Consider the following 21841-nt stretch of genomic DNA (forward strand, 5'->3'; position numbering starts at 1 on the left):
TCAGCTGCAGTCCTGCAAGAGCAAGACTGAGACTAAGGAAGGAGGAACCTGAGAGACAGGGCTCCTGCCTGAACTGGTTGCAAGTAAATAGGCAGACAGGTGGGGGCTGGCTGAGGGCAGACTGAGGCCCTATTCACCTGAACGGCCAGCCTCCACAAGCTTGTGAGCTTGGGTAGCCAAACTACGCTCAGAGTGCTTGAGGGGCAGATGGGGCAGTGTCAGGAAAGAAATGAAGTATGGCCTGAGGAGCTATGAGAAGTTGGCGTGGGCAGGTCCTACCAGCAGCAGAGCACGAGCGTGGAGATGAAACCCCCCTCCTACCTTCTGCAGCAACCGAGGGGCAAGTTGGCCGGCCTCAACCATCATCAGCCATTCCATCGGGCCCTAGGAGAAGGAGAGGTATGAAGCTGCATGGTCTGTTTATCTACTCTGCTGAAAAAACAGCTCCATCAGGCTCCTCCCTCAGTTGTCCTCTACAGCAACCATTCCATCAGGCTGCAAGAGTGGGAGGGAGGTGAGTGACCCGCAAGGCCTCTTCATCAGCTCTGCTGACAGACCGACAACTTTTGGTTCCTCCAAATGTTTCCAAAGCACCTTGGACAGCTCCTTGAAAGTTCAGACTAAAATCTGGAGTGGATTCCGATCCACTGCCCCACTGACATCAGAGCCACTGGTCTCCACTGAGCACTGGTGCGTTGCCCTTTGTACAAGGCTGGGATATCTTTTTCTGTTTTCTGTAGCTGCCATTAATCAAACAAGCACAGGAGGTGGGGGAAATTGTTCCTGGACTCTACCAGTTCAGATGGCAGGTTTGGGATTGCATCACTGAGTGTGCCACCAAGTTTTAAAAAAAACCCTCCCTGTACATAGAAAACTAGATGTCAAGCGGCAGGGTTCTAGCCAAAAATGAATCCTTGGAGAAACTTGCAAAGAAAGGACTTCTTCTAGCATCTAGTTAAATTACTGAATTTGCTCCCACAAGAGGCAGCTATGGCCACCAGCTTGGATGGCTTTAAAAGAGGGTTAGAAAAATTCATGGAGGAAAAAGCTGTCAATGGCTACTAGCCATGATGGTCTTTGGCCTGATGCAGCAGGTTCTTGTTATGTTCTTAGGTTATTGTTCTTGTTGTCCTGGGGAAATGAAAATGTTGCCCCCTCCTGCCCATATCTTCCCATACTAATGCCGCTCTGAATTATCATTAATTCAGGTTCCATTTTGTTTATTTTCATCTTCTTTTTTTGTTCAGTAACTTAACGCTCACACTATGTATTAATTTACTGAAGTAATTATAACCTGCACTTTCAAAAAGAATATCAAAGCGTCGAATCTACCATTCTGGGCAAGGTCATTGAGCGAGTGGTGGCTAATCAGCTGCAGACACACTTGGATGAAACGGATTATCTAGATCCATACCAATCGGGTTTCAGGACTGGACATGGAACTGAAACAGCCTTGGTCGCTCTGGTAGATGATATGAGGAGGGCATTGGATAGGGAGAATTCACCTTCCTTGTACTCCTAGATCTCTCAGCGGCTTTCGATACCATTGACCACGGTATCCTTTTAGATCGCCTGGAGAGTTTGGGATTGGGAGGCACGGTTTTACGGTGGTTCCATTCCTTTCTCTCCGATAGGTGTCAACAAGTAGCATTGGGTGATGAGGTTTCAGACCCTTGGCCTCTCAATTGTGGTGTGCCACAGGGTTCTATCCTCTCTCCCATGCTATTTAACATCTATGTAAAGCCGCTGGGAGCGATCATCAGGAGATTTGGGCTGCAGTGCTACCAATATGCGGATGACACTCAGCTCTATCTCTCATTCAAATCTTCACCGGAGAGGGCTGTGGAGACCGTATCCAAGTGCCTGGAATCCATGAGTGGATGGATGGGCAGGAACAGGCTGAAGCTGAACCCTGACAAGACCGAGGTACTACTTGTGGGAGACAAGGGAAGGTTGGGAGATGTTGACCTGGTGTTTGGCGGGATGAGGCTGCCCCTACAGGACCAGGTCCGTAGCCTTGGGGTCATTCTTGATTCCAAGCTGTCCATGGAGGCTCAAATTTCAGCCGTGAGCCGGACAGCTTGGTATCAGTTACACCTTATACGTAGGCTACAACCCTACCTCCCTGTTCAACAGCTCCCACTCGTAATACATGCCCTGGTCACCTCTCGATTGGACTACTGTAATGCGCTCTACGTGGGGTTACCCTTGAAAACGACCCAGAAATTGCAACTTATACAGAATGCAGCGGCGTGCTTACTTACCAACAGCCGCCGCCATGATCACATTACGCCGGTGTTATTTGATCTACACTGGCTGCCGGTTGTTTTCCGGGCCCGATTCAAGGTGTTGGTATTAGCCTTTAAAACCCTGTACGGTTTCGGCCCAGTTTACCTGAAAGAGCGCCTCCACCGCCACCAATTATGCCGCCCGACCAGATCAGCCACACAAGGCCTTCTCTCAATCCCACCAACCAAAACAGCTAGGTTGGTGGGTACTAGGGAGAGGGCTTTCTCTGTGGTGGCCCCCACTCTCTGGAACTCCCTCCCGTTTGATCTTTGACATGCCCCTTCCCTGGATGTATTCCGCAAGGCCCTGAAGACGTGGCTATTTCAACAGGCCTTTGAGATCTTTGGGATGGGTTAATCTCCATGATTTTGTCATCTATTATATGCTATATATGTAAATGTTTTTATAAATGTACTGATGACTGTCCAGTATTTTATTTATTGAGATTAATGTGACTGCATTTGATACTATTGTATTTTATCCCATTTTAATGTACGTCGCCTAGAGTGGCTATCTGCCAGATAGGCGACACACAAATTAAATATTATTATTATTATTATACAAAATTGCAACAAAGTAAATAAAAATATCCATAAAAACATAATTAAAAACATCAGTAAGGCAATACTGGCTGGTTAAAGTAAGTAAATAACAAGTAAATACTGGCTGGTTAAAAGAGAAATTAATATAGGGAAGTCCTGTCTAAATGATAGTTTTCAGAAGATGTCTAAAAGAAGGCAGGGACAGTTCCTGCCAAACTGGTCGGGAGTTCCACAGGGCAGGGCCTGCCGCACTAAAGGCTCTGTCCCAAGTGAAAGCCAGCTGAACCTCGGGGGCCATGTGGGGAACCACCAGAAGTGCCCCATTAGAGAATCCGAGTGATTGAGGTGCAGCATAACAGAAGAGATGGTCATTAAGGTACTTTGTGTGGGCTCTGTGAATTCACACAAGAGCCTTGAACCTGGCCTGGTAGCAAATTGGCTACCAGTGCAGTTGTCTCAGCATCGGAGTGACGTATTGCCAGTAGTCTGCTCCAATGAGCAGTCTGCCACTGCAGTCTGCACTAGTTGCAGCTTCCAGACAAGGGCAGCCCCAAATAAAGCGTGTTACCATCATCAGGTGCTTCACATTAGTTAAACAGTGCTCCCATTGGGCTGTGAGCCATGTAGGAAACAAGACAGACTCTTGGTCCACCTAGTTTTCTATTGTCTACCCTGACATGGCAGCGGCTCTCCAGGGATTCAGGCAGGGAGCATTCGTTATCTGGAGATGCCAGGGATTGAACCCGGGACCTTCTGCATGCAAAGCGGGTGTGCTATTGCTGAGCTGCAGCCCTTCTCCACACGCCCCCTGTAATGAAGGATATATCACTCAGTGTGCAAGCTGCTAAACTGCCTCAAAGCACCTGTTCCAAAATGCAGGCATCTCTCTCTGCCAATTTGGCATCCTAAACCTAGACTTCATCCCCAACCTGCTGCCATCCAGATGTTTTGTGTTGCAACTTCCATCAGTTCCAGCCAGCACAGATCAGGGACAATGGGAACTTGAGTCCAGAACATCTGGAGGACACCAGGTTGGGGAGAATTGCTCCAGGCTGTTGCTTAATTTGCCTCTATGCTTGGGGCAGACCTAGCCTTTACCCTGACATGCTAGATTTCTATGTGTAAGAGTGTTCATGTCTGCCGCTACCACCTGCACCCAGGTGCCAGCATCAAATTTCTCAGCCTCAGCTAAATATGGATTTCAGATTTCAACATGCCTGGAGGCCAAATCTTTATGGTATTTTTTTCCCCAGCAACATCTATTTATATGCAATTACAGAAACAATGGAAAAGAAGGCGCCCAGCATCTCGTGGTTTGCCAAACCCCCTGTCTTTGCAAATGATATGCAAATTACAAATATTGCTAGCAAGTAAATATGCATGCTTGCTTCTGCTCTCAAGCATGTATTTCCAGATCCCACAGGCACAAATAACAAAAACATACTTCGGGGGCATGAACCACATGCAACATTTCAGATGCCCAGTTGGCCCATAACTAATATTGAATCTAAAAACTGCAGAGGGATGAAGAGGCCCAGGGCCTGGTTGCAGGTTCAGGCTTTGAAATCTGGCTTTTGGGAAATGATGAGACGAACCGAGTGGTTAACACTGGTTGTCAATTTGTTGTTTCTCGCTTACTCTTTGAAAGGGGTGTGTGTGTGTCTGTCTGTCTGTCTCTCCAGAGTGTGGCTTGGTAGATATTTTTTCATATTAAATTGAAGCCAGGGTCACATGGTCAAGTTTGCTGCATCATGTATCCAGTGAAAAGTATGAAACCGGTGGACAGAAAAAGGACTGAACGTGGACTTAATCTGGCTGGTGCAGGAGGAGGTGGAATTTCCTAAAGCCACAAAACCCAGAACAGGAAGCTGCTGGAACAGAAAGCATGAGAGGGGACATGGGCTTTGGACAGAAACTTGTAATTCAGTAATTCCCAAACTGTGTGCTACAGAGGAGCCACTACTGTTATAGAAGGAATTAATTAATCAGTTAAAGATTCCCATGAATCCAAAGCACCTTTCCACAGAGTGCCTGCTGTGTCACTGTATGATTCACTGTCCCGGCCTCACCTCTTCCCAGTTAGCCTTCAATAGGGGAGGTGATTCTGCTGTATCTCTGCACAGTTGCTACTAGGATTTGGCAGAATTATCTGACTTTAGAGGAGGTCTCCTCTTGTAACCCAGTCTGAGTCACTGCTCGACCTTGCCATCTTCCCAGTCCAGAGATGTACACCAAATCGCTTCTCATGGAAAGCAAAATAAATAAATAAAATTAAACGACTCTGTGTATTGGTGTTAGCACTGCAAACATAAATATTGCCCTGTTCTCAGACATATTCCTGGCTGCTGTCTCCCTCTGTTCTGAAACTGGATTTGAATTAGGGTTTCCAGGTTCAGGGCTTGAGGCTGATCCTGTATCTTGGAGGCCCAGCCTCCAAGAGGTCTTCTGTATCTTTAAAAGTTGTACAGGGGGACGGGAGAATTCCACCTTGTGGTTTTTCCCATTACAGTGTTGCAAGAACACCTGCACTTGGCTGACGTTCTCTTCTCCTAAAGATGCAGGATCAGTCTCAGGCCCTGAACCTGACAACCCTAATTTGAATTTACTGAGCCCATTTTCCATTCTACTTCTGCTGGAAGACAGCCATTGTTTGAGGAAAACATTATATCCTGAGTTTCAAGAAGGACAGGACCACAGAAAGCTTCCTTATACTGAGGTGGCCTCATGGGGCAAATGGGGAGATCAGCTGAGCCTACTTTAGCTCAAAGTCCGGAGGTTCCCCAAGGCTGCTGGACCTGATGAAGGTCACTCTAATAAGAGCAGCAAGAGAGATCACTAGATCAGGAGGAAATTTTGCCACAAGTGGAGCATCATTGACTGCCACCTCTTCACCAGCAGGTCAACACCTAGGGACGTAGGAAGCTGCTTTATGCTGAATGGTCCATCTAGTTCAGAACTGCCTACACTGACTGGCAGCAGCTCTTCAGGGTTTCAGGCAGGAACCTCTCCCATCCCTACCTGGAGATGCTGCCAGGATTGAACCTGGGACCTTCTGCATGCAAGGCAGATGCTCTCCCACTGAGCTAAAGCCGCTCCCAGTAGTCTCCCTCAGCCTTCGTCAACCTACTGCCTTCCAGATGTTGTTGGACTACAGCTTCCATTAGCTATGCTTGCTGAGGCTGCTGGGAGTTGTAGTCCAGCAATTTCTGGGGGGCAGAAGGCTGGCCTACTTGGTCTGCACCCTTTGGCATTCCCAGCCCTTTTCTCTGTTGCTTCTCTGGGTGCTTTGTGGTAAATAACATTCCACTCTTCCTAGTCATTCTTTTCTGCCTTCTTGCCTCTTTGTGTACTTTCTCTCTCCCCCCCTTCCCTCTCCCCCCCTTCCCTCTCCCCAAAGGCCAATGCCTGTAATGCTATGGACATGTGCCAGTCTGAGACTGGCTTTACTCCATCTCGAATCTCGACGTCGCTTCTTTGCTCTGCTTTGCAAAGCCCTGCGATCGCAATGAGTCCCGAACGGAAGTTACCCATCACAAAAGCATGCCATTATACAAATGGCGACCCAGTAGCCCTTTGCTGCTGGAGTGCTTGGCTGGGTTGTGGCCGAAAGGCCCTCATAAACCGTGGCTCGTGGCCACAGTAAAATTGCCCACAGAAATGTCTAATAATAACCTGCTTCTTGGCTTGTTCCCACAAACTGGAAAGATGTAAATGCGAACGATGTAGGGTCAGGAATTGGAAATGTTTGACTAACGTGTGCTCAGATTTTATTTGCTATGTGTTGGGCAGGGACCCTGTTTTTATCACTGTAAAATGTTTAGTTGTGTGGATTTATATAGCCGATGTATACATAAGCTTTTCCACTGTAAAGGTGACAGACTGAGTAACAAAAACAAAGTCCCCGCTAGAAGGATCATACAGTCTGAGACTGCATATACACCATAAGCTTAAAGCACATTGAAAGCACATTGCTTCCACCAAAGAATCCTGGGATCTGTAGTTTACCCCTTGTAGAGGTACAGTTCTCAGCACCCTTAGCACACTGCAGTTCCCAGGATTCTTTGGGGGAGGTCATGTGCTTTAATGCACTTTAAGTTCAAGCCCCTCACTCAGCCATGAAGCTCACCAAGTGACATTAAGCCAGTGGCTGTCAGCCAAGCCTACCTCAGAGGGTTGTTGTGAAGGTAAAATGAAAGTAGGGAAGAATCACGTACATTGCCTTGAGATTTTTGGAAGGAAGTTGGGATATAATGTAATACATTAAGAAAAACTGTAATTTATTGCTATTTTCAAGCTGACTTTGCCACCCATTTCTGTGTAGCCTTGGGTTTAACCTTTTATTCTCACTCTCCATAGAAAATCAAGCCTCTCGGTCTTTGCCAACCTAGTACCCTCCAGTTGTTCTGGACTACCATCAGCCCCAGCCAGCACATCCGAGACCCTCCACTCTCTCTGTTCCCTTTGTAACACAGGCCTAAAAAAAGTTGGCAACCCCCAGTATAAATTGACAAGCTGCAAAAGTGATGTGGAAGTTCTTTCTTGGGCTGATTACTGTGCCAGGATGATGCTATTTTTTTTAGGTGTCAGAAGAGTTCGCCACTCGTAGCAGGAGGTATATTCAAAATGGTGTTTGGGGGACCAGATGGAGTTACGCTGTGGAGTTATTGGGGAAGAGAGTTTCTGGGGAGTGAAGTGTGTGTTCCTAGTGGGGAAGAAGTATCCTTAAAGTTTACGCAGTTGTGTGTGTTCTATCGGCCTGTGAGCACTGGGGATGTCTGCTGTTTTGTAGTCAAATTGTTAATGTGCTGGTGGATCCTCTCAGTGTGATTTCATAACCATTTGGCAGGCTCGAAGGAGCCGCAGTAAATTCTTGCCCCCTATCCAGCCTTCCAGCCATGACCCAACCCTCCAGAAACCCACAGACCTTTCTGTTTGCAAGCTTTCGTTCCACTTTCTGGATTGTTTTGACCTTTCTCAGGAGGTGGGCAGCTGTGTATTTCATGCATTCCAGAAATATATATATATATAAAAGCTGCGTATGTATCTGTGTGTGTGTGTGTAAATGGGTAAACATATGAGTAAACAGGAAGGCACGTCGCTGCTAAGTTGTCTGGGCACCACAGTGAACAGTTTTGATTCCCCCCCCCAATACTTACATTTGAAGGATGCATTTTAAAAAGGTGTTTGTGAAATAACCTTTTCTATAAATAACCCCTTCATATTTTAGACTTGACTAAAAATAGGCCAATGTGATGAAAGTGGCCAAAAACTACAAGAATTTCCTCTTGAGCTATGTTTCCGGGGAGGAGGGGGGAGGATATGGCAAAAATGCTGTTTTTTTCTGCTGCTTGTAGTGATTTATTATCTGGGATCAAGAGGAGACCAGAACCGGCTGATGCTGGACTGTCTCAATTGTTTCTCCACCCTACCCGCATGTTCCCATGCATGTTCCTATGAGAAGGGAACCAGACTCCACTCCCCACCACCATTCCACCCTTGTGAGTGCACCACATGTAAACCCCCATTCCCTTGATCTTTTCCTCTGGGCTTATGTCCTCGGGGTGATGGGCAGGCACAGACCTTTCCCCTGATGGTTGAACCTCATAAACCCATTCCCTGGACGTGTACTGCTGTTTTTTTCATGCATGCAGGAGCATTTCTGGATGTGCCAGGTCACTGAGTGCTGAATGTCCATCAAAAAGCAGAGGGCCGGAACGGAGTCTGAACCGCCAAACTAGCCCCCCCCCAACTGCTTCCAAGAGGGGTTTGGATGTGATGATGTTTGCTTTTTTTGAGTGAGGTATAGCCAAATCTAAGCCTAAATTCTCTCAGCTGCCCTGAACCTGAACAAGAACTGAACGTCTTAACGTAATATACACTTACATATTTTGAATTCTGCCTTTTCTCAAGTACCAGCCCAATCCCACAGAAGTTTGCTCAGAAGTTGGACTGGTGTCTGAAGAAACTGATTGTAGGGGTGGCTCACTTGTGGCCCTCCAGATGTTGTTGAAACGCAACCCCCATCAGCCCCAGCCAGCATGACCGAAGGTCACAGGTGATGGGAGTTGTAGTTCAGCAACTTATGGAGAGCCCACACCCGGTGCACACCATACTTTTCATGGCTGAGCAGTTTTCTAATTCAAAAATTTCTCGGATTCAAAACAATTCCAGAAAAACTACATCTAAGGATGGGGGAAGAGATTGGGTTCAGTTCAAATTTAGATGCAAGCCAACTTTATTCTAAAAACCTACTTTAGCTCTTTTTAAAAATAAAAAAGCAAACTGAAACACAACCATCCTTCAAAATCTGCACTTCTTCGCATTTTGCAATGCAGTTCTCTAGCTGAAATGCATGTGTGTGTGTGTACTGCCTTCAAGTCGATGTTGACTTATGGCAACCCTATGAATAAGGTTTTCATGGTAAGTGGTATTCAGAGGGGGTTTGCCATTGCCTTCCTCTGAGGCTGAGAGGCAGTGACTGGCCCAAGGTCACCAGGTGAGCTTTATGGACATGTGGGGATTTGAACCCTGGTCTCCCAGGTTGTAGTCCAGCACCTTAACCACTACACCACACTGGCTCTAGCTGAAATGCATAAACCATGGTATATAGAAATGCATTAACCATGGTAAATGCATTGACCCTGGTATCCTCCTAGATCGACTGTGTGGGATGGATATCGGAGGCGCTATGTACTGCACTGGTTCTGTTTCTGCCCGCATGGTCAAATCCATGGAGCAGCACTGGAGGAGAGCTCTTCATCTCCCTGGCACCTGTGCTTTGGGGTTGCTCAGAGCACCCTTTTGTCTCCAGTCCTATTTAACATCTATTTAACATTTATATGGGCTCCCTTTGGGAGGAAGGGTGGAATATATATTTAATAAATAATAATGAAGCCACTGGAAGCAGAGTTTTGGACCGGAGTTTTGGCTCATGGTGCATTCAGTATGCCGCTGAAACACAGCTCTGCTTCTCCATAATATCTGAATTAGGAGAGGCTGTGCAAGCTCTGGACCAGTGCCTTAATGCAGTGGTAGACTAGATGAGGGCCATTAAACTGAGTTTGAATCTTGGGAAGACAGAGGCTATGGAGGTTAGTTGGTTCCAGTATCTATGCCTGTTCCAGACAGGTATTTGCACTCCTACTAAAGGAGCAGGCATGCAGCTTGGGGGTACTCCTAGATATATATTTATCATTAGAGGCCCTAGTGACCTCGATGGCTTGGAGTACTTTTTATGAGTTTTGTGTGGTACGCCAGCTATGGCTGTATCCGGATCACGATAAGTTGGCCACTGTAGTCCATGCATCGGAAACCGCAAGACTGGATTCCTGCAATACGCACTATATAAGGCTCACCTTGTGTCTGGTCCAGAAGCTCCAGCTGGTGCAAAATGCAGCGGCTAGACTGCTGTTGGGGGCAGCCAGCCAACAGCATGTGACACCTGTGCTAAACATCTGCATTGGGTGCCCATATGTTACTGGCTGCCCACATACAAAGCCCTGAACAACTTGGGCCCGAGATACCTTAAGGACCACTGGAACCCTTATATCCCAGCTTGACCACTGAGATCATGCAAAGGAGTACTGTTAAGTGCCCCCCCCAATATTACAGAGGCCCAACTGGCCTCACAGAGAAGTCGGGCATTTAGAGTTGCCAGTCCTGTGCTGCATCTCTTGTTGTTGTTGTTGTTATGTGCCTTCAAGTCGAGTACGACTTATGGCGATCCTATGAATCAGCGACCTCCAAGAGCATCTGTTATGAACCACCCTGTTCAGATCTTGTAAGTTCAGGTCTGTGGCTTCCTGTCTGGAATCAATCCATCTCTTGTTTGGCCTTCCCTTTTTCCTGCTCCCTTCTCTTTTCCCCAGCATTATTGTCATTTCTAGTGACTCATGTCTTCTCACGATGTGTCCAAAGTATGATAACCTCAGTTTCATCATTTTAGCTTCTAGTGACAGTTCTGGTTTAATTTGTTCTAACACCGAATTATTTGTCTTTTTCGCAGTCCATGGTATGCGCAAAGCTCTCCTCCAACACCACATTTCAAATGAGTTGATCTTTCTCTTATCTGCTTTTTTAACAGTCCATTTCCATTTTCCAACTTTCCCATCCATACATAGAGATTGGGAATACCATGGTCTGAATGATCCTGAGTTCAGTAGCCTCTTGTGCAGAGTATAGGTTGCGCATCAGGACAATAAGATGCTGTGGCACCCCCATTTCTTTTAAAGCATTCCATAGTTTTTCATGATCTACACTGTCAAAGGCTTTGCTGTAATCTATAAAGCACAGGGTGATTTTCTTCTCAAATTCCTTGGTCCGTTCCATTATCCAACGTATGTTTGCGATATGATCTCTTGTGTCTCTTCCTTTTCTAAATCCAGCTTGGACTCCTGGCATTTCTCGCTCCAAATGGTAAGAGCCTTTGTTGTAGAATCTTGAGCATTACTTTACTTGCATGGGATATATGAAGGCAATCGTTCCATAATTACTGCATTCCCTGGGATCCCTTTTCTTTGGAATTGGGATGTATATTGAACGCTTCCAGTCTGTGGGCCATTGTTTTCTTTTCCATATTTGTTGACAAATTTTTGTGAAAGTTTTTACAGATTCAGTCTCAGTAGCTTGTAGCAACTCTTTTGGTATGCCATCTGTTCCTGGTGATGTGTTTCTTCAAGTATTTACGACCAGCATTCACCTTACATTCTAAAGTTTCTGGTTCTTCATCGTACGGTTCCTCCGTGAATGAATCTGTCATCCTGGCCTCTCTTTTATAGAGTTCTTCGGTGTATTGCTTCCATTTTCCTTTTATTTCGTCTCAGGCAGTCAGTGTGTTCCCCTGTTGATTATTCAACATCCCCACTCTTGGTTTAAAATTCCCTTTCATTTCTTTAATCTTTTGGAATAGGGCTCTTGTTCTACACTTTTTGTTGTCCTCTTCTATTTCCATACAATAACTATTGTAATAGTTCTCTTTCTCCCTACGTACTAGTCGCTGTATTATTGCATTTAAGGTTCTAACCGTGTTTATTTCTCCTTTTGCTTTTGCTTTCCTTCTCTCTTTAACCATTTGAAGAATTTCTTCAGTCATCCATTGAGGTCTTTCTCTCTTTTTAAGTAGAGGTATTGTCTTTTTGCATTCTCTCTGATAAAGTCTCTGACTTCACTCCATAGTTCTTCAGGCTCTCTGTCAACTAAGTTTAAAGCCTCAAATCTGTTCCTTATTTGATCTTGATATTCTTCTGGGATGTTATTTAAATTGTATTTTGGCATTATGATTGCTTTGTTGGTCTTTAGCTTTACTCTGATTTTTGATACGATCAGTTCATGATCTGTACCGCAGTGTGCTCCTGGTCTTGTTTTTGCAGGAAGTATGGAACTTCATCTTCTGTTGCCAATTATATAATCAATTTGATTCCTATATTGACCATCTGGTGATGTCCACGTGCACCATCGTCTTTTCGGTTGCTCAAAAAATGTGTTCACAAGAAACAAATTAATGGCTTCACAGAATTCAATAAGTCTTTCTCCTGCTTCATTTCTGTCTCCATTTTCCCACAATTCCTAGTTCTTCTTTGTTCCCTACTTTTGCATTCCAGTCCCCCAGGATTATCAGCACATCTTGTTTTGGTGTGTGATCAATTTCTTCCTGTACTTCTGCATAAAATCTCTCCAATTGCTCTTCTTCTGCATTTGCCATTGGAGCGTAGACTTGGATGATGGTTATGTTGATAGGTTTCCCATTTAATCTCATTGATATCACTCGCTCAGACCTTGTGTTGTAGCTCCTAATTGCTTTTGCTATATCACTTCTCACTATTAAAGCAATCCCATTTCTTCTTAATTTCTCATTTCCTGCATGAAATATTTTGTAGTTGCCTGATTGAAAATGTCCCATTCCCATCCACTTTATTTCATTCACTCCAGGTATTGTAATATTGATACGTTCCATTTCTTGCTTGACAATTTCTACCTTTCCCTGGTTCATGTTTCTCACATTCCATGTTCCTATTGTGTGTGCCGTACAACTCCGGACTCTCCTTTAACATCTGTGTGCATCAGCCTCTGGGCTTCCTTTCGGCTTTGACCCAGCTGCGTCATTAGTCACAGCGCTACTTGTACTTGTCCTTTGTTCTTCCCCAGTATCTCGGTAGTGCCTTCTGACCTGGGGTTCCAGCACTATCTCGTGTTGATTTTGGATACTCTGTTCATAGGGTTTTTGTGGTAAGAGGTATTCAGAGGTGGTTTACCATTGCCTTCCTCTGCATTTGGATGCGTCTTAGTCTGGTGTCTCAGCTTTGACCATTCTGCCTTGGTGCCCCTGCTAGGAGTCTAGTCTCTTGGTCTAGACTCCTGACTGCATTGCTCTCAGCTTCTTCAACACTCTCAAACCCCCTCACCACTTTAAGGTGTGTATCCTAGAGGGGGGAGGCATCTCTTGAAGACGTTTTTATGCTGACAAGCCCTTGCAGCTGATCAAAATGTCTCTTGAGTAGCCAGCCATTTTTAAGGATGGTTTTGTATTGCTTTTAAATGTTTTTATGTTGCTGTATACATATTTTTATAAAGAAAAGAAGAGAAAGAAGGGCAAAGTGTGCAAAATGCATATATTAATAAAAATGACACAAGAATGCATTATATTTGGGGAAATTGCTTTGCAAAAATGTGCATTTTGGCTGAATTTGCATACAAAAATGTATACATTAGGAGAAATTCGTACTGAAATGCTGGTGAAATTTCATGAGGATTTTTTTTTTAATTGCAAAGTGATGTGGGCATGTGAAGCACTGAACTTAAGATTGGAATCGTGGGAGAAACCACAATGGTCACATTTGCCCATCTCTGCTACATCACTGGTCCTGCGGTCCATTATATACAGATTTGTTTATTTTTTCCCAAGGAAGGAGACCGCCCCCAGCCACCATCTCATGGTGGCTCTCATGGATTTATCGGCAGGCGAGTCACAGGCTTCCATAAGATCAACATCCCAAGCTAGAGTGAAATGTGCTCTAATCCAATTGAGTTTCCTTCTTCCTTTGGCTTTTGAAACATCCACCTGGTGTTATGGACAAACCATTTTTTGCTACCTGTGTTTTCAGGTCTGGAATGTGATAAATAAAAGCCGGCTTGATACTCAACACACTTTTGATAGATTCCAGGCATAGAAGAAATGACTTATTGGCCAAGTCCTCTAACCTGTTATTTACAACTGTTCTGCCTTGGTAGTGCTGTCCAGAATTTGAATTCCTGAGAAATGATATCTTTTAGTTCTTAATTTAAAACAAAAGGCAAATCTCTAGACCACAAGAATAGCCCTTGGATAGCATGTCATTGACTGCAAGTCTCTAACCTTCATGGATTTCCTAGCGTAAAAACATATTGGCAGTGGCTGCAAAAGGTGGGTGGGGGCAGCAGAACTTTTCTATCATTAGAGCATATGAATATTCCTGCTGGATCACACCACATGCCAACCAGATGCATATGAGGAGTCCACAAGCACAACGTGAGCCGCAAGACTGTCCCAGACCCTCTTCTTTGTTGTTGTGTAAATTTGTGTATTTGTTAAGCAGAGAATAACAGCGGTCTGAAATGCGAGTGTGCCAGCGTGTGTGTGCGTTTGCCTAAGAAAGCAGGCTTTTACCCTGCATTGAGATCACTGAGACTTAAGACTTAGTAAAATAAGAAAAGCTACTTTATTTATAGAAATACATAGGAGATAGAAAGGCATACCTAGTTCTAACTAACTAAGTTGGAGGCGTAATGCCCAGGCTTGGGAGTTGCCCTCATGGCTCAGGAGAGAGAGAACAGAGACAAAGGTGTCTCCTCTCTCCCAGACAGTCAAAGAAGAGAAGAGAGGAAGGGAAGGGTGGAAGGAGGAGGGGCAGATAAGCTTCCCTAAGCATATCAGTCTAACGATGGAAGGAAGTCAGTCAGAGCATCACAGGTAAAGGTAGTCAAGCCTAGCCATCTGGAGCACCCGAACTCTATCTCCCTTCTGGAACATAAACAAAACAACAAAACAGGAGTTGCTCTTGCCCCACTTCCAACATTCTTGTGAGTCTCTGTGAGCTCGACTTTGTTGTCAGAACAGTGGCATGTAAATACTAAAGCAAAACAAATCAATAGATCTCTCCCAGCTTGCACTCCAGACTAACGAATTTGGTGCTGTAGCCCTGCTAGCAAAGGGCCATACTAAATGTAGGTTATTTGTGTGAATGCAGTTAATGTGCACAATGTTTTGTAATGTAAATCGCTTAAGAACAAAAGAGCAGCCCTGTTGGATCAGGTCAAAGGGCCATCGAGTCATCCTGTTCTCACAGCGGCCAGCCAGATGCCTATGAGAAGCCAGCAAGGGGAACCTGAAGACAAGTTTGCTTTCCCCCCTCCTCCCTCCCCATCCATTTTCCTTTCATGTCATGTCTTTACCATCTTGTTTTTATTAATCTGTAAGTTGCTCTGGGACGCTTTTTAGGTAGAAGAACAGGGTAAAAATTATTTAAATACTATTATGAATATGCAGCTAAGGCTGATACTTGGTGGCTTGAAAGCTACCTCACAGTGAGGGCCACTTTGGCAGAAGACGTGGTTAAGATTGTAGCATCAAAAAGAAAAGAAAACTGGTATGCCACCAGTTAATATGTACACCTGGAGAGTATGTAACTCCCTGGACAAGAGGGCTCTTTCCCTATTTGCTGCTGTGGCCCCGCTGGCCAGGGTTTATGCTAGACATGGGTTAATTGGGTGAATGCAATTAATGTGCACAGTTTTTGTAATGTAAATAGTCCTGAAGCTGCAGCTCCTATTTACATAACCCCAAAGTGCAAGTTAATTGCTTTCCTGCAATTACAGACACATCTAGGTTTGCCCTATTTTTTTTTAACGTTCCCTCTGGTAAAAAGCTTTCTGTCTGCATGTATGAAGGACTGGCAGCATTTATGTTAAGAAATTAAAGAGCACATTGGTTCACTACAAAATGTTGTCCTGGCTTCTTGAGAGTAACTCTTGCATTCTGGATCCAACAGAGATGTTTTCAGGGAAATCCCGAGGACATTCTGTTCAGTTTAATCTTTTTCTCCCCCCAAAAAGACCAGCAGATTATGCAAGAACTGATATGGCCATAAGCTTTAATACCGCTCATATAAAAAGAGGCATATTGGGACTCATTGTATGCAGGGCCATGCTGAGATTACACAGGAGCACTGGAAACTGCTTTATACTGAGTCGGACCATTGGTCCATCTAGTTCAGTGTTGTATACACTGACTGGCAGCTTCCAGGGACCAGAGCTTGGAAAAGTTACTTTTTTGAACTACAACTCCCATCAGTCCAATCCAGTGGCCATGCTGGCTGGGGCTGATGGGAGTTGTAGTTCAAAAAAGTAACTTTTCCAAGCTCTGCCAGGGACTAAGCTTGGGACCTTCTGCATGCAAAGCAGATTTTCCACCAATGAGCTACATAGCAAGGAGGATTGCAGACCCTCTAACTTTTCACATGTGAAACCAGGCATTCTCTTCCAGGCTTGTGGTGTGTTTCTTCTCACACCAAAGATCACCAGCTGACATGCCCAGTCCTCTTAACATAGCACACTCTGTTTATTTTCTCTGACCAGTGATGTGAGTTTTCTGGGAATTTTTCTACTGTCCTCCACCAAGTATTCCAATGAAATGTGCATTTGGCATACATTTAGTAAGGAAAGTTAAAAAAAAAAGAACCTTTGTTAAATTTCACATGCTGCATAAATAACTCAGAAAGTGATTTCCAATAGCCAAACACAATGACAGGCTGGAGGTGGGCTGGTTAGCTGAGCCTGAATCCTGACTAGATGCAGGCACCGTGGGTAGGTAGTTCCTACGTTGGGGAATTAGGTGTGCAGTAGAGGTGACTGGATGCAGAACAGGGCACAGTTCTGGGCATCCAGAGGAGGCACCATCCACCTTGGTGCCTGCCTATCAAAGCAAGCCTAGAGTAAGAGAACTTTATTTATTTATTTATTATTTGATTTGTATCTTGGTTTGATGTCAGCAGTTTCCAGGAACCCTCTTGGTTGGGAGAGTTAGTGTGTGAACTCTGTCTTTGTTGGGCCCTGGATGAGAGCCAGGATGGATGGGTGGAGTCCTAGGGGAGAACCAGGAAGAGGAGAGGTGTTGAGTGAGGAGGCATGTCAGAACGAGAAGGAATTGCTATCTGTATATATTTATTAGTAGTTTGTATTAATGGTTTTATTGTGCATTTTTATAACATTTGTTATAGTTCTAGTTTTCTGCACACAGCTTACAGATATTTTGTTTATTAAGCAGTATAGAAATGGTCCAAATCACCAGTTCGGCAACCTTGAGTTGTTGAACTACAACTCCCATGATCACTTGACCAGTGGCTAAGCTGTCTGGACTTGATGGGAGTTGTAGTCTCACGACATCTGGGGACCCAAAGTTGAAGAACAGTGGTCTAAATAAATAATTGTTAACAAATAAAACAAATAAATGAACTCAGAAGCTTCCATTAATACAGACAGCAGCTGACAGGGTTTTTCCTGATACAGGTGGGCCCTGCTTATACGGCAGGTTCCGTTCTGGACTGCCGCTGTAAAGCGGAAATCGCGGTAAAGCGGAACCCATTGAGAATAATGGGCGCGTTGCGCGAAAATGCCACAAAATACTGCAAAAGTGCAAAACCGGCTTTAAAGTGGGGAATTGAAAGCCACCATATAGTAGCGGAACGCCAGAAAGCAAAGCGCCGGTAAGTGGGGCCCTACTGTATAGCCAGGAGGGATTGTATTACATCGATCCACAAACTGGCACCCCCTTAGCTTCCTAGCCCAATTCAGGGTGCTTTCCCTTGAAGCCCTGAATGGTTCAGGACTCAAATATCTGAGGATGTGCCTTTCCCTAGAACAGCTTGCCCATACTCTGAGACAGGAAGCTGCTTTATCCTGAATCAGACCACTGGTCCATCTTGCTTAGTATCGTCTACACTGACTGGCAGTGGCTCTCCAGGGTTTCAGGCAGGAGTTCTGCCCAGGCCTACCTGGAGACGCCAGGGATTGAACCTGGTACCTTCTGCATGCAAGGAGGATGCTCTGCCACTGAGCTACAGGCTAGGGATGTCAGAGAATTCTGTTGGAAATGGGAGTGAAAATCGCCACAAACCTCATGTTTGTCCAAAGTCAGGGATGGGAATCATGGAAACAAATATTAGCAGTCTTTGCTATCATTTTTTTTTGTCTGCAAACATAACATAATTAATTGTGAGATTTCCCTTCCGTTGAAATGCGTTGAAATTAATTGCACCATTAATTATGTTAGTTTGAGCAGATAGTGAGACGAGTAGAAGATGAACCGTAGAGGAACAGAAACAGTGCTGATTGCAACGAACACAGGATGGGGCAGAAATTGCTATCTCCTTACATCCCTAGCGACTGGCCTAGCCCTAAGATCAGTAGACAGAGGGGACTCTTCTTTGTATTCTACTGTTAGGAGAGGCTCATTTAGTAGTGACCTATGATAGAGCCTCCTTCCTGGTAGCTCCCAGAGATCTACCAGTAGAACCCCATCCACCTTCTGTCCATCCCTGCTCTGGAGCACTGGGGCACGTTTCTGCACATTTGCAAGATTTGAGGTCCACCTAAGGCAAGATGAGGATAGGATGGGGGGCAGAGATTTACCAGATGCCAGAAAGCAGGGACTGTCCATAATAAATCATTTGCCCATTAAATTTGGAGTGCTTGACATTCTCCTTAGGAAGCTGCCTTAGACTGTTGATCTATAGACACCCAGTATTGCCTGCAGTGGCTGGCAGAGACTCTCCAGGGCTTCAGGCAGGGGGGTCTTTTCCAGCCCTACCTGGAGATGCTGGGGATTGAACTTGGAGCCTTCTGCATGCAAAACAGATGCTCTGCCACAGAGCTACGGCACTTTCCCAGCCTCCACTGGGCTACTTTTCGACCAGCAGTTAAAAAAGAAATATTTCTCTTGTTTCCAACTTTTCTGTCTCTCTCCCTCTTTCTCCCTCTTTTGTTGCTGCAATCTTAAGCTTGCAGGCAGTGCCCTTGACCTTTAAATTGTTGCTGTGCAGAACCTAGTAGATTTAGATGTTTTCTAAAAAAACTTTTTAAAAAAATTACGGCAATAGCTATGGCATAAACCTCTTGACTATATCCAGCCCTGAGAGTCATCTTTATGACGTGGGACTTAGAACCTGGCCAGGACAGGAGTCTCTGTGTGGGAAGCCAGAATGTTGCCTTTGATCACGCTCCGCAGGGAGCCGTCTGGCCACACAATCTGTCCCAAGTTTCCGTGTCGCGTGCCAAGCAGTGGTGTTGCCATAAGCGCCTTTGAATGACATGAGGGCTCGACCCAATTTGTATGGTGTTGACGGCAAAACCAGTGGTGTGCATGCAGATCAACCCGACCATTCTGACCACAAGGTAGAATTGGAGGGAGAAACATCCCATGTGTGGTGGAACTGGTGCCAAGAGCTTTTGTCATGGTAGCTAACCATATGGCGATAGAAAAGCATTGGATTTGGTTGCAGGAGATCCAGCTTCAATGAAGCTTGCTGGGTGATCTTCTTCAAATCAGGTGTTTTGCATCCTACCTTGCAAGTAAGATGTTTTGAGAACAGGACGAAGTAAAGCCCATAGTACAGGTAAAGGAAGCAATTGTATATTCTTCCACTATTAATCCCCGCTTCCACTTCCTTTAATGCTTCCCCCATTGTGTGATTGTTAGCTCCTTGGAACAGGGACCTGACTGTGTCATATGCATGAATGAATGGTCTTTTGGATGGAGCTTTGGATTTGATCTGAGGAAACCTGGTTTCAAATCCCTGCTCAGCTAGGAACTTATTGGGTGAGAAAACTTGGGCCACTTCTCTACCCACCTGGCTTCATAGGGTTCTCGTGGAGATTAAAACACCTCCCTCAGATTTCTGGAGGAGAATGCATAGGATATCCCGAGGGCTGCCTTCTTCCATGTGGTCCTGCCCAGATACAACAGTTGTCTTCAGGGGCCTTTACTCAGGTCTCTTCATCTTCTGAAGTCAGGCGAATTGAGCATAGGCCCCATCCACACCTTCTATTTAAAGCAGTATTATACCACTTTAAATATGCCTATGGCCATACTACCCTGAACACGCCTGATCTCGGAAGCTAAGCAGGGTCAGGCCTGGTTAGTAATTGGGTGGGAGACCACCTGGGAATACCGGGCGCCATAGGCTTAGAGGGAGGCAATGGTAAACCACCTCTGAACACCTCTTACCATGAAAACCCTATAAATATATATAAAAAAATATTCATAGGGTTGCCATAAGTCATAATGGACTTGAAGGCATATAACAACAAAAAAAACAGTCAGGATTTCCCCCCCAAAATCCTGGGAACTGCAATTTGTTGAGGATGCTGGGAGTTGTCAGGACACTCCTATTCCCTTCACAGAGTTACCATTCCCGGAGTAGTTTAACAATCAATCTCTGTTCTGGGGAACTTTGGGAATTGTAGCTTTGTGAGGGGAATGGGGGGGGGTCTCCTAACAACTCTCGGCACCCTTCACATACTCAAATTCCCAGAATTCTTTGGGGGAAGCCATGACTATTTAAAGTAGTTTAATACTGCAGATGGGGCCATAGGAACCTTCGTTGTGCCATGCAAGACCATTCACCTAGCTCAGAGGTGGGAGATCTCAAACCTGGGAGCCAGATGTGGCCTTCCAGGCCTCTCTGTCTGGCCCTTGGGCCTCTCCTCAGACACACCCTCACTAGCCCTGCCACACCCCAAATATTTTTGCCTGGCTGGGATGTGTCCCCGAACTTGGATCGTGACTCTTGCTTGCCTGAATGGAGAGTATAGAGGGGTGTGTGCGAGTGTGTGTTGAAACAGGCCTACTGTACAAAGGCAGTATTTACATTCCTTGGCTCTAGGCCTGCCCACCAACATCAGGTGGCCCTTGGGAAGTTGCCCAGAAGGAAATGTGGCCCTTGGAGAGAACAACAAGATTGTGTACATCAGGATTGGGAAACCTTTTCAAGCCCAAGTGCCTCATTCCCTCCTGGGCAAACTTCCAGGGTACCCCTGGCAGTGGGGGGCGTGGCCAGAGGCAAAAGTGGGCAGGTCTAGGAGCAAAAAGTGGGCGGAGCAACAGATGTGGCTCTTTCCTTTGTACAGTCAGCTGCATTCCTGACATGCTAAAGCCAGAGGTTTCTGTGCATGCACATCTCCTGTCTCCATCCAGACAACGGAGAGGCGTTCTCTCAGGGCAAGATCTCATCCTAGCCAGACAAAAGCACTTGATCAGGGCGAGTGAGGGACGTGCCCTAGGAAGAAGGGGTGAGTCTGGCAAGGGGATGTGGCCTGGAGAGATTCCCAAGGGCCAGGTAGAGAGGCTTGGAGGGCCACATGCCCTGAGATTCCTCACCCCGTGGCAATGGTGGCTGGTGGCAGTGAGGCAGTGGAATCCGCTCTGGGTTTTAGTATGAACTATTAAGGAACTATTAACTATCAAGGCACTTCTTTTGGGTAGAGGGTCTTTTATTTTGCAAGTAGTACTTTGGACACATCATGAGAAGACATGATTCACTAGAAAAGACAATAATGCTGGGAAAAACAGAACGGAGTAGAAAAAGAGGAAGACCAAACAAGAGATGGATTGACTCCATAAAGGAAGCCACAGACCTGAACTTACAAGATCTGAACAGGTTCATGACAGATGACCTTGGAGGTCGCTGATTCATAGGGTCACCATAAGTCGTAATCGACTTGAAGGCACATAACAACAACAAAGTTCACCACAGAGCCAATGAAGCAAGCTGCATACTTCATACGTGATGGTTATTATTTGTTTGTTGTCTACCTTTTGCTCACCTGTACCAAGCGTATTAATGCCACAGAAGAATAGATTTGCAGAGGAGAGGCCATGAATATTGCCATCTTCTGGAGTGCAGGAAAGCTGCAAGCCTGAGTGGGACCTTTCTAAAAGGTTTGGGCGGCATTTTGAATTTTCCTCCATACCTTACTATACA

At 45.4% G+C, this 21841-nt stretch overlaps 1 protein-coding gene and 1 pseudogene across 2 annotated transcripts in view; both read left to right on the forward strand.

Moving 5' to 3' along the window:
- Positions 1–21841, forward strand: part of ARHGEF17 (Rho guanine nucleotide exchange factor 17) — a 224673-nt gene that overhangs the window by 85515 nt on the left and 117317 nt on the right. The window lies entirely within an intron of this gene.
- LOC133386292 (5S ribosomal RNA) lies at positions 19936–20044 on the forward strand (annotated as a pseudogene).

The sequence above is a fragment of the Rhineura floridana genome, chromosome 5, assembly GCF_030035675.1.
Source record: "Rhineura floridana isolate rRhiFlo1 chromosome 5, rRhiFlo1.hap2, whole genome shotgun sequence".
NCBI lineage: Eukaryota > Metazoa > Chordata > Lepidosauria > Squamata > Rhineuridae > Rhineura > Rhineura floridana.